Below are 12986 nucleotides of genomic sequence, written 5' to 3' on the forward strand. Positions count from 1 at the left end.
TGGTGAGAGCAGAAACCGTCATCCGTTCATGCTGTGCTTATAGGCATTCAAGAATGCAGTTGGTTTTAAAGTAGTCTGAATTTTTTTTCTTCCTTGCAGCGACGGTGCCCCTTTATTCTAGCATTGTTCCCCACTTGTTTTCAGAGCCTAGGTTTGGAACCTCAGGTTCGGAGAATCTCAGATTTCCTTTTCTCAAGGTGATTTGGTTAGCCTCTGTTCTATTCCGACATGAGTTTATCATTGAAGTACATGGCGTCACGATCAGCACCAATGGTCAGATATGAGCAATGGCCATCCAGAGAGCCCTGAGACTGTAATTTTCTGAGGTTCTCACTGACAGTGGGGAAGGTACTCTCGGGGCAGCAGTGCGTGCCCCCGTCCAACACAGGCTGATCTCCTGTGGGTAGGTCGAGAGCAGGTTCTCCGGCAACAGGAAGATCCTCCATGAAACCGACTGGCAAGTGCAGAAGCCACTTAATGCAAGCAAGGAAATGTTTGAGTTACCTAGGAAAATTTTTAGTTTTCCAAAAGGTCTCCAGTCAATGGAAGATGGGTATAAAGTGCAAGGAAACAGAAGGGAGGCAGACATGCAAGACAGCACTGGCTCACAGGCTCTATTCGTCTGTTTATTGGCCTGTAAAGAATACACCCATTAGCTGAAGGCCTCTGGGCAAATGTACAGAAACGTTATTACTCCAGTCCAATCTAACTAAATTAAATCCAGGGTCTAAACACGAAAAAAAAAAATCCCATAAAAGGAAAGCGAGAAGGGAGGAGGATTATACGAGGTGGGGAAGGAGAAAAGGCAGAGAGCTGTGTGTGTAGAGGAATGAAGCAATAAACTAGTAACAGCCAAAGTTAAAAGATGGACTCAGTGTAGGAGTTAGAAGCTAGCAAACATATGTCGTCGGACAACTTCCCACTTCTTAGTAGCCCAGACTTGCTGTAACTCCCTTCATGCCTCTGTAGTTTGTACTTTGTGTTCCTTCCTTTCTGACACATCGTTTCCCAATTCCAGTAAATAAATGCTCATAGGTACATCAAAACCCAGGTGAGATGCTGTCTCTTCCCACAAATCTTTCCTAGTCTCCTCTGCTTCTAAGAGTTTTTTTCTTTTTCTTTCTTTTTTTTTTATTTCAGAGAGAGAGGGAGAGCACGAGCGGGGGCGTTGGTGGGGGGAGCCACAGAAGGAGAGGGGGAAGCAGGCTCCCCACTGAGCAGGGAGCCCAAAGCGGGACTCAATCCCAGGACCCTGGGATCTTGACCTGAGCCCAAGGCATATGCTTAACCAACTGAGTCATCCAGGTGCCCCCGTTTTTGTTTTGTTTTAAAGTATGCTCTGCACCCAAAGTGGGGCTTGAACCTACCACCCCGAGATCAAGCCACATGCTCTACTGATTGAGCCAGCCAGGTGCCCCCTGCTTCTAAAGAGCTTATCATTCTCTCCACTGAGCTACCTTTTTATTTTCATAAACATGTCATCAACTCTATTGTACTCATTTGCATGAGTAGGGTGTGGGTGTACACATCTCTATTCCTGATTAGACCGAGTTCCTTGATTGCAGAGGTGAGGTCTTACTCATCTCTGGCTAATACTATGATTAGCACTAAAAAGTTGAAATTTGGTCATTTGAATTGAGTTGAGATAACGACTTAAAATTGTGACTTGCAATTTCCACGTAGAAACTTTCAAAAACTGGGGGGCCTGGGTGGCTCAGTCGGTTAGTCATCTGCCTTTGGCTCAGGTCAAGATCCCAGGGTCCTGGGATCAAGCCCTGCATCGAGCCCGCATTGGGCTCCCTGCTCCCCCAAGAGTCTGCTTCTCACTCTCCTTCTGCCCCTCCCCCTGTTCGTGTGCACATGCTCTCTCTCAAATAAAATCTTTTAAAAAAGTTTCAAAAACTGAGTCAGGTATAAAGAAGTAGAGGCTAGAATTCTAGAGAAGAAAGTAGTTTGAGCATATACAAGGAGTGTAGTAAGTGGAACAGAAAGCCAATGTATTGAAGTGATCTGAGGGGAATTAGAGCAAAAGGAAAAAGGCCCAGAAATTGGGCAACAGTTATTCTAGAAACAAAGGAATCTTGGCAGGAAGGCTGTAAAGTCAGTGCATGTAATACATGTAATTGATACCTTCAGTAATTAGTGCTTCTGTCCCATTATTTTGGTTTGGGTAAATCTAATTGCACTGGTGGTCTTGCATTGTACACCCACACCCTACTGACCACGCAAATGTAAAATGATGAAAAATGCTTCATCCCAGTTCAGGATTCTGTTAAGGTTCCTGAAACCCACAACAACAATGAAATTTAACAAACTGATGATACTGGGTATAAACAAACAAAATAGGATAAATACTAGATATTCGTTAATGGGCAGGAAATCTCCATCTCCCTGTTCTACCCAGCAGAAAATAAACAAAACAAAGTCTGTACTTTGCAGATACAGGGGGGAAAAACGGGAAAGTATAATAACAATAGCTAGTAAGTTCAGTAGATTTATATGATACATATTTATATTTTTATAGATTGTATGTGCTAGGCAGCCTGCAGGATCCCCTCCCTCCCCGTATCCCCACTTCCTATTCTTTACCCCCTTGAGTGTGGGCTGGATTTAGGGACCACTAACAAATAGAATGCAGCAAAGGCATGGCATGTATCTTCCCAGATGAGATTACAAAGACTGGCTTCTAGCATTAGTGCGCTCTTTTGATCTCTTGCTTGCTGTTTGCTCTGAACAAAGCCAGCTGCCATGCTCTGAGCTACTCTGTAGTAATGCTCATGCAAAAGAAGGCATGTCCTAGCCAACAGTCAGCAACCCCAGGACTGCAAAAAGCCATGTGAATGAACTTGGAAGTAGATCTTCCCTCAGTTGGGCCTTGAGAAGCCTGCAGCTCCAGCCAACATCTTGACAATAGCCTCGTGAGACCCTGAGCCAGAGGTACGCGGCTAAGCTGTACTTGTATTCCTAATCAACATAAACGTGGAAAATAAATTTTTGCTGCTTTAAGCTGCTAAATAGATAAGTAATATGTGCTATCCTATAATACATAACTATTTCATTTATTATATAAATAAAATAACATTTTTATATATGTATTTTTAAAGATTTTATGTATTTATTTGACAGAGAGAGAGAGAGAGACAGAATGAGAGGGAACACAAGCAGGGGGAGTGGGAGAGGGAGAAGCAGGCTGCAGGCTTCTGGCCGAGCATGGAGCCAGATGCGGGGCTCAATCCCAGGACCCTGGGATCATGACCTGAGCCGAAGGCAGTCGCTTAACCGACTGAGCCACCCAGGTGCCCCAACATTTATATATTTCTAACTGTATATAGTATATAATAATGTCTTATAATATTGCTACAATTATATGAAAGACTAGGTTAGCTATTATTATGCGCTAGCTATTAATATTTACTAGTTAATAGTAATGACTAATGTTTATGGAACATTGACCATATGCTAGACACTGTGTTAAGAAGTATGATTATGGGGCAGGGTCTTGGGATTGAGCCCCGCATCGGGCTCTCCGCTCAGCGGGAAGCCTGCTTCTCCCTCTCCCACTCCTCCTGCTTGTGTTCCCTCTCTCGCTGTGTCTCTCTGTCAAATAAATAAATAAAATCTTTAAAAATAAAGTATGATTATGCTCCCTTAGAAATTAGCGCATTCGTAGGAAAGCGTAGAGAAAAGAGAGAAGAAAGGAAACACATACAGAGAGGGGACAGAAGAGAAGGGAAAGACACAGATAGTAAGAAGGGAAAAAAGGAGAGAGAAACAGAGGATGCGAGAGAGAGAACTCATGTGGAAATCACAGAATTATCCTTTAATATTCACTATGAATTTATATAATTTAGCAGTACAATTTACTTGAAATGGAGACCATAAAAAAAATCAAACAATTTGAGGCACCTGCCTGGCTCAGTCTGATGCTTGATCTCAGGGGTGTGAGTTGGAGCCCTACGCTGAGTGTGGAGATTATTTTAAAATGTTAGGGGCGCCTGGGTGGCTCAGTCGTTAAGCATCTGCCTTCGGCTCAGGTCATGATCCCAGGGTCCTGGGATCGAGCCCCGCATCCCCGCTTCTCCCTCTCCCACTCCCCCTGCTTGTGTTCCCTCTCTCGCTGTGTCTCTCTCTGTCAAATAAATAAATAAATAAAATCTTTAAAAATAAAATAAAATAAAATGTTCGGGGCACCTGGGTGGCTCAGTCAGTTAAGCCTCTGCATTTGGATCAGGTCATGATCCTGTGATCATGGGATAGAGCCCTGTGTCAGGCTCCCTGATCAGTGGGGAGTCTGCCTCTCCCTCTTGTCTTTGAAATAAATAAAATCTTAAGAAAAAACTGAACAATTAGAAAATCTAATCTGACTTGCAAGGAGTCTTAAAGGAATTTAAGTAATTTTGCCTGAAAAGGAACGTAAAAATTTTTAAATGTGCTATTAAAGATTTTGGTAAATTTATATGTACCACCTCCACAAATACTAGGACACGGTAAAAATGAATTTATTTTGGCATTTAGCTTATATATTGGAGTGACTTCCTGCATAAACGACCACGAGTAATTAAAATAAACTTATTCACTTTGCCTGGGTGGTTCAGTTGGTGGGTTTGTATGACTTTTTTTTAAAGATTCATTTATTTACTAGAGAGAGAGGGCTCGAGCCCGAGCAGGTGTGGGTGGGGGGAGGAGCAGAGGGAGAGAGAATCCCAAGCGGACTCTGCCTTGAGCCCCACATGGGGCTCCATCTCACTGCCCTGAGATCATGACCTGAGCCCAACCAAGAGTTGGTGGCATAACCAACTGAGCCACCCAGGTGCCCCAAGTGTGAGACTCTTGATGTTGGGGTTTCAAGTTCAAGCCCCACTTTAGGTGTAGAGATTACTCTAAAACATCTTCAATAAATAAATAAATTATTTATTCAACAAACATGGAGAAATTCCTACACTCCTGCCATTCTTTTATAGACATTTGAAATACAGTAGAAATAATGGGCAATATTTTGCCATTAGTTTCCTTTCTTAAGGAAAGCTACGGAAATTTTTTCTTTGCAGACAGACTTCTTTAGTGACTGAACGTTGATATATTTCTGGAAACAATGATGGATTGGATGGTCATTAAAGTTGGAACTCCTCATAAGTAGGCTCCACACCCAATGTGGGGCTTAAACTCACAACCCTGAGATCTAGAGCTGCATGCGGGCTCTATGACTGAGCCAGCCAGGTGGCCTGTAAATTTTCTGGTAGAAGAGTGAAGGGGGCTCTTAGAGCTTTCTGGAAGATGGTGATGGGTGGGAGTGCAATGCCACGCATTCCAGCACCGCATACCAGTTGATTATCATGAACCATTGATATCTTTCCACTTGAAGATCTTCTCCCCAGGTCCCTTAGTAGTGCTGTTTAACAAACCATGCCAAAATTTAGTGATTGAAAACAATTTATTATTTTCCCTGATGTGGTGTGTCGATCAGGCAGTAATTCTGCTTTACGTGGTGTTGGCCGCAAGATCCAGAATGGCCTCACTCCAACAGCTAGCTGGTACTAGCTGCCCACAGGAATCTGTGATGCGGTTGCCGGCAACAGTTCTCCACGTAGTGTTGACTCATTTGGGTTTCGACAGCATAGCCATGGTTTGAGATGGAGCATTCCAAGAAACAAAGGAGGAAGCAGATCTCTCTCAAGGCTCAGCCTCAGGTTACCAGCATCCCTCCCCCACATTCTATTGGTCAAAACAAGTCTCCAGCATCAGTTCCAGTTTGGGGGGAGGAGCAGTAGACTCCCTCTTCATGGGAGGAGTGGCAGAAAATGCGTAGCCATCTTTAATCTACCACGGTGCCTCTGAGGTTACAGTGAATCTTTTCAACAGCCTAGGTAAGTGACTTCTGGGCGACATTTGTATTTTGCTCTTTCCTGGAAACCTCATTCCCTTCTCTTCACAGTGCTAAAGACAGCTGTCCCGCAAGGCCCTCTTTTGAAGCTCGGTATTATAGAGAAAATCACTCTCATTTTCTTGTTTTCTGCAGCATTAGGCACTGTTGACCAGTCCTCCTTGTTGAAATATTCTCTTCCCTTGGCGTCTCTGACATCTCATCCCTTTGTCCCTCTTTGCCTCATTCAGTGTCCTTTCACATTTCTTTTTCTTCTGTTCATGCTTGAACGCTGGTAGTTGTCAAGGTACTTGCCCCGGTCCTCTCTCTTTATTACACTCTATCCCTCAGTAGTCACATTTCACGCCTGTGTCTGTATTTTCCATCTATAGACTTATGCTCCCAGATCCACTCCTCACTCTCATCTATTTCTCTCTCCTGAGCTCTACAGCGGAATGTCCAGCAGCATATCTCTATTTGGATGACATCCCACAGGCACCCTGAGTCAGTCAGACTTACCTGAGCAAGAGATAAAGCTGAAGAGCAGACTCTGGCTAAGCTTTCAGGAGGGACCACCAAGAGACTCTACTGCTGCTCCCACCATCACAAGGATACCTTCTAAACTGCGATGTCACCACTCAGGGTCTAGAACCACCCTGGCTCTGCCTCACTTAGTTTGGTTTTGACTCAAGTTTTCTACTAGGGCACGTGGTTGCTGGAACCTAAGTAACATCCCAGCTTCAGCTGTAGGAGAGTCTAGGGTATGTAGTTTTTAGTTGTCCACGCCGGAATGCAGGAAGGTTGGAATAAATGTTGAGCAAGCTACATTATGATGTGTTAGTGTCTGAAGTGGAGTCACCTTCTTCCCTGCACAGTCTTAACTCTATCCCACCCTAGGACTGTGCTGCCAGTATCTGCCCAGCTACTAAATTGAAATATGGCCAGTCATGCTCAGGCTCCCTTGCTCTTTTCCCTCAACCCTGAGTCCTCCCCACACACCCTTGGTCATCAAAATTCTACGGATCTTATTCCTTCATCTTTCAAATCCTTCCATTCTGTCCATTATTTCCATCACCACTTGAGTCCAGCCCAGACATTGCTCCCAGTTTCAGTGTTTCTCCACCCTTGTTCCTAACATGAAGTCCCAAGAGTCCTGTTTCTAGCACTGTTCAGATGAAGTCACTTTCTGGCTTAAAGACCTTAAAGGTTCCTCATCCTTAGGGTATGGATGGAATTCTTAGTATGCATACATATGGCTATTTATATTTTTATCACTCAGGGCGCCTGGGTGGCTCAGTCTGTTAAGCATCTGCTTTCGGCTCAGGTCCTGATCTCCTGGTCCTGGAACTGAGCCCCGGGTTGGGCTCCTTGCTCAGCGAGGACTCTGATACTCCCTCTGCCTCTGCCCCTCTGCCCCCCCCCACCCCCGCTTGTGCGCTCTCTCTCTCTCTCTCTCTCTCCCTCTGCTCTCTCAAATAAATAAATAAATAATATTTTTATCTCTCATCACCAGTGCTCCAACCAACCCACTGTATCTAGGACATTTGCACCTTCCTTACCACCTATACTGAATTACTTGCACTTCTGAAAAACTGCAAGCGCTCTCTTGCATCTAAGTCATTGTACGTGCTACATTCTATTTGCCATACCTCCAACCATAATCCTTAGTTTCCCACAATCTTTATGTTCAGCTGGCTCATTGCTACTCATCCTTTTTAACTCAGGTTGTGTAATACCTCCTATGGATTGCTTTCCAGAGTGTCTCCACGACAACGAGTGGCTCAATGTGGACAGATTGTTTACTGTTGTATGCCCAAAACCGGCCTAGAGACTCAACATTCTGTGCCAGAAGGAAGTGTTGAGTGCGAAGGGGAGAGGCTATACTTCCTAAAACTGATCACAAGAGGGCAGCAAATAACTTCTTTAGGACAGCTAGGCAGTTGGTTTTTCTTGCGTCCCATTTTACTACTCCCAACCGTCTGTTGATATTCGTGTAGGATGACTCTAGAGGTATGCCTAATGAGATGGAAGATTTTTTTTTTAAGATTTTATTTATTTATTCATAAGAGACACAGAGAGGCAGAGGGAGAAGCAGGCTCCCCAGAGAGAGAGGCAGAGGGAGAAGCAGCCTCCCCGCTGAGCAGGGAGCCAGATGTGGGACTCGATCCCAGGACCCTGAGATCATGACCTGAGCCGAAGGCAGACGCTTAACCATCTGAGCCACCCAGGCGCCCCGAGATGGAAGATTCCTAATGACTCGGAAGTGTACTTCACTGATAACTCTGATTGGTTTCTCAATGCCAGCCACTTCACTAAGTACTGGTAATCACAAAAAGATGAATCAGGGACACCTGGCTGGCTCAGTCAGTAGAGTGTGTGACTCTTGATCTTGGGGTCATGAGTTGGAGCCCCACGTTGGGTGTAGAAATTACTTAAAAAAAAAAAAAGATGGATCAGTCACAGTTCCTGTATTCAAGGAATCAATTTAGTGGGAAAGAGAAGTGATCCTGAACTTTATTCCTTGATGTGGGAAGAAACAAGTGATTGGACCCATTTTTATCAGTAGCAATGACTGCTTTAGACGGTGGAGCAGTGAGGGCACTTGGCCAGCTCAGTTGGTAGAGCATGGGACGCCTAATCTCTAGGGTCGTGGGTTCAAGTCCCGTAGGGCCTAGAGCTCACTTAAAAAAAAGGGCTGGTGGAATGGTCAGTTATTGGGTGCAAATAAGGTCGAATCTCTTAAATGACTGACATGTTTGAAGAGCAAGATCACCATGAACCCAGCTACTTCTCCCCCAAGTAATTATCAAATGCCTGGAGAAGCATGATTCATCTTAAGCCCACTGCTTTTCTTTTTTTCTCTAACAGACTTAAGCATTATGTTCGCAAAAATGAAGTGAAAAGTACAGAAAATTCCTATATACCCTTTGCTCCCCACACTCACATCCTCATCCACTATCAGAGCAGCACATTTGTTACAACTGGTGAAGGGTGTACAGGGCTAGCTGAAGACAAAGCATAAGCTGACACCCTGCAAACCCCCCCAACACAGATACACACACGCAGTCCTGGGTAGGATTCTGTGTGACGTTCTTCCAGGACTCTCTCAGCTATTTTAATGTAAATACCTTGCTAGAGGAGAAAACAACCTGTCCTCTCTAGCGTTATCTTGTAGGTCCTCTTTAGCATATAAAAGTTGTTTTGGAACCACCTTTTTCCTTACCTCCCTCAACTCCCAAGTATATAATCTGTCCCCCCACTCCCTTACAGCCCTGGTGCAGTAGCTCTTTCTGCCCAGGCGTCCTTTCCCCGTGCTTTAATAAAACCACCATTTTTTAAAAAAGATTTTATTTATTTATTTGAGAGAGAGAATGAGAAACAGAGAGCACAAGAGGGAAGAGGGTCAGAGGGAGAAGCAGACTCCCCGCTGAACAGGGAGCCCGATATGTGACTCGATCCCAGAACTCCGGGATCATGACCCGAGCCGAAGGCAGTAGCTCAACCAACTGAGCCACCCAGGCGCCCAAAACCACCATTTTTCAGTAAAGATGTCTCAAGAATCCTTTCTTGGTCATCAGCTCCAGACCTCACCCCACCGAACCTCACCTATATTCTAAAACCGTATCACTGACTCTACATCGACCCATCGTTATCACCCAAAGCCCAGAGTTTACCTTAGGGTTCACTTTGGCTGTTTTAAGTTCTGTGGGTTATGACAAGTGTATCATGACATGTATCCACCATTAGAATATCATACCGGTTCACTGCCCTAAAAATGCTCTGCTTATTTTTTTAAATAAGCTTTATGCCCAACATGAGTACTTGAACTCATGACCCTGAGATCATGAGAAGGCTGTGAGTTCTTTATCTAGATTCCTAGAACTTTTTTTTTTTTTTTGGCATGTGGAGGTCCAGTAGTTCAGCATGATTTGTTGAAGACTGTCTTTGATCCATTGTATTGCCTTTGATCCTTTGCCAAAGATCAGCTGACTATATGTGGGTCTATTTCTGAGCTCTCAATTCTGTTCCTTTGATGTATTTGTCTATTCTTTTGCCAGTGCTACACTGTCTTGATTCCTGTAGCTTTATAGTAAGTTTTCTCAGATTTATATATATAAGTATTTCATTTTGTTGGGTGCTGTGACATCGTAAGTAATATATATTTGGTCTTACCTCCTCACAGTTCCTAAGTGATTCATGTCTTTTTGTATGCTAATGAGATGACTTGGTGGTTGGGGGCTCCAGGATAGATGGCCTCAGGATGGGTGCTGGTTGCCAGGGAACAAGTCATGTGATCAGAGGGCTGGAACTTTGAGTCCTGCCTCCAGGGAAGCAGTAACTGCTAATGGCCAGTGATTTAATCAGCTACCCCCATGTAATGAAACCGCCATAAAAAGCCCTAACCAACTGGATTTGGAGAGCTGCTGTGTTGAACAAATTCAAGTGCTGAGAAGGCGTTGTAGCCTGGGATGACGTGGAAGCTCTTGATGTGGTTTTGGAATATAGGTGAGGTTCAGTGGGGTGAGGTCCGGAGTGGACGACCAAGAAAGAATTCTTCTTTTTTTTTTTTTAGATTTTATTTATTTATTTATCAGAGAGAGAGCACAAACAGGGGGAGCGGCAGGCTCCCCACTGAGTTGGGAACCCGATGCGGGACTCGATCCCAGGACTCTGGGATCATGACCTGAGCCAAAGGCAGACGCTTAACTGACTGAGCCACCCAGGTGTCCCACCAAGAAAGAATTCTTGAGACGTCTTTGGTGCAGAATGGTGGTTTATTAAAGCATGGGGAAAGGACCAGTGGGCAGAAAGAGTTGCTGCCGGGATCTTGAGTGGAGTTGGGAGAAGTAAGGAAAAGGGAGGTTTCAAAAGAACTTTCAGATGCTAAAGAGGACCCACCTATAAGATACCTACAAGATACTGGAGGCCTTGCCATCGTCAAATTAAGGATGTTTCCCCTCTAGCAAGAGGGGAAGATCGTTGGGAGGAGATTCCTGGAAAAAAGTCTCACATCCCACCCAGGAGTGGGTCGGGTGTCACCTTGTGCTTTGTCTTCAGCCAGCCTTCTGCTCCCTCATCACTCTGCACTCGTTCCTCATACCTTGCCTTACACATTCTCACCATTTAGCTGCTCCTGAGTTGTAGCCTTTATTAAGTGGGCAGTGATAAGGAAAGCACTTTCTTGAGTTCTGTGAGCCATTCTAGCAAATTATTGAACTCGAGGACGGACTCCTGATTTATAGTTGTTAGAAGTGCAGGAGAGGCAGGATGGCAGTTGATAGATAGGAGTTGTCCGTGGGATTGGTCCCCTAACTTGTGGGATCTGACCTTAACTCCAGGTAGATAGTGTCGAATTAAACTGTAGGATGCCCAGCTGGAGTTTCAGAATTGAGCTCAATAACCCTACACATTTGTCAGAAGTGTTGTGAATAGAGAAGAAACAGGAGCTTTTCCTTTCAGGCTATAATTAAATTTTTTTAGATTTGTTTATTTGAGAGCTTGTGAGCAGGGTGAGGGGCAGGGGGGGGAGAGAATTTCAAGCAGTCTCCACACTGAGTGCAGAGCCCAACCCAAGGCTCCATCTCACCACCCTGAGTTCATCACCTGCTCAAAACCACGAGTTGGATTCCCAACCTACTGGGCCATCCAGGCACCCTATAAATGGTATTTTTTAAATTTCAAATTCCAGTTGTTCATTGCTGGTATATGGAAAAATGAATTTTTCATAATTTTTATTCTGCAACCTTGCTATGATCCCTTTATTAGTTCCAGGAGGGTTTTTTTGTTCAATTGTTTAACATTTTCTACATAGATGATCAAGTCATCTGCAAAGAAAGACAATTTTATTTCTTCATTCTCAATGCATACATGTCATGTTTGCTATTCTTATCTTACTGCAATAGCTAGACTTCCAGCATGTTGAAAAGCAGTGACGAGTTGAGATATCCTTGCCTTGTTATGATTATAGTGGGAAATAGTATCCCTTAGCTACAGGTTCTACAGATCTGGTTTGTAGCAGGACAATGAGGTCCCTGTAGAGACTGAGTAGTTCCCCTTTATCTAGGGATGCAAAGTAACTTACTCATCCCATTGGGATGTCCCACTGCTAATTCCAGTAGGTAATTCCTTTCTCAGGCATGATGAGACATGGTGTTCTCAGCAGCATAGCACATTAATCCATGGTGAGAGTCAGGACGATGGCTGTTTCTTGTACCTTCCATACCTTTACAGTATTGGGTGCCTTGACAGGGGTCCCCAGTCTGGCATTGAGTCAACAGGCCTTACAGGTTGTCATTCAAGCATATTAAAGTTTAGGACAGGGGTGCCTGGCTGGTTCAGTTGGTAAAGCATGATTTTGGGATTGGAGATCAAGCCCCATGTTGGGTGTAAGAGATTACTGTAAAAAATAAAAATTACATGGTTGTAAAAACCCTAGTTTTTCTAGGAGAGAAGACAACATTTTTTTAAGTAATCAAAGACCTGCTAAAGACAAAATTAGTTTTATGTATTAAAATAAAGAAAAACCTTTGTTCACAGTTTATTAAGAGCAGACCAAAAATCTAAGAAAATGTATTTTTAACAGAAAGGAAACAATTCTAATTTTGCAGCAGTGTACTTTTGATATTAAAACTGTCCTTTTCGGGGTGTCTGGGTGGCTCAGTCATTAAGAGTCTGCCTTCAGCGCAAGTCATGATTCTAGGGTCCTGGGATCAAGCCCCATATCGGGCTCCCTGCTCCCAGGGGAGCCTGCTTCTCCCTCTTCCACTCCCCCTGCTTGTGTTCCTGCTCTCGCTATCTCTGTCAAATAAATACAATCTTTAAAAAAAAAAAAAACCTGTCCTTTTCTTTTTTAACTTAAATAAATCCATTCTGATCTTGGCTTGACCACAGGTAAAAGTCCTTTCTTAATGTTCTTTTCCCACAGACTGTGCAATTTTCTGTATCCATTCAGCTTTATCCCATCTTATTTTTTTCATCTTGGAACAGTAATTTTATTTTAGGACAAAATTACTTTCCCCCTTTACCAAAACAGAACCAAACCCCCATGTCCTTCACATCTTTCCTTACCCTCCCCCCACAAAACTCTATCACATTCTACTTTCCTTACCTTCTTTTCATGCAGTCA

The sequence above is a fragment of the Eumetopias jubatus genome, unplaced genomic scaffold, assembly GCF_037043125.1.
Source record: "Eumetopias jubatus isolate StellerSeaLion01/CBP00866 unplaced genomic scaffold, mEumJub1_p1.0 scaffold_8, whole genome shotgun sequence".
Classification (NCBI taxonomy): Eukaryota; Metazoa; Chordata; class Mammalia; order Carnivora; family Otariidae; genus Eumetopias; species Eumetopias jubatus.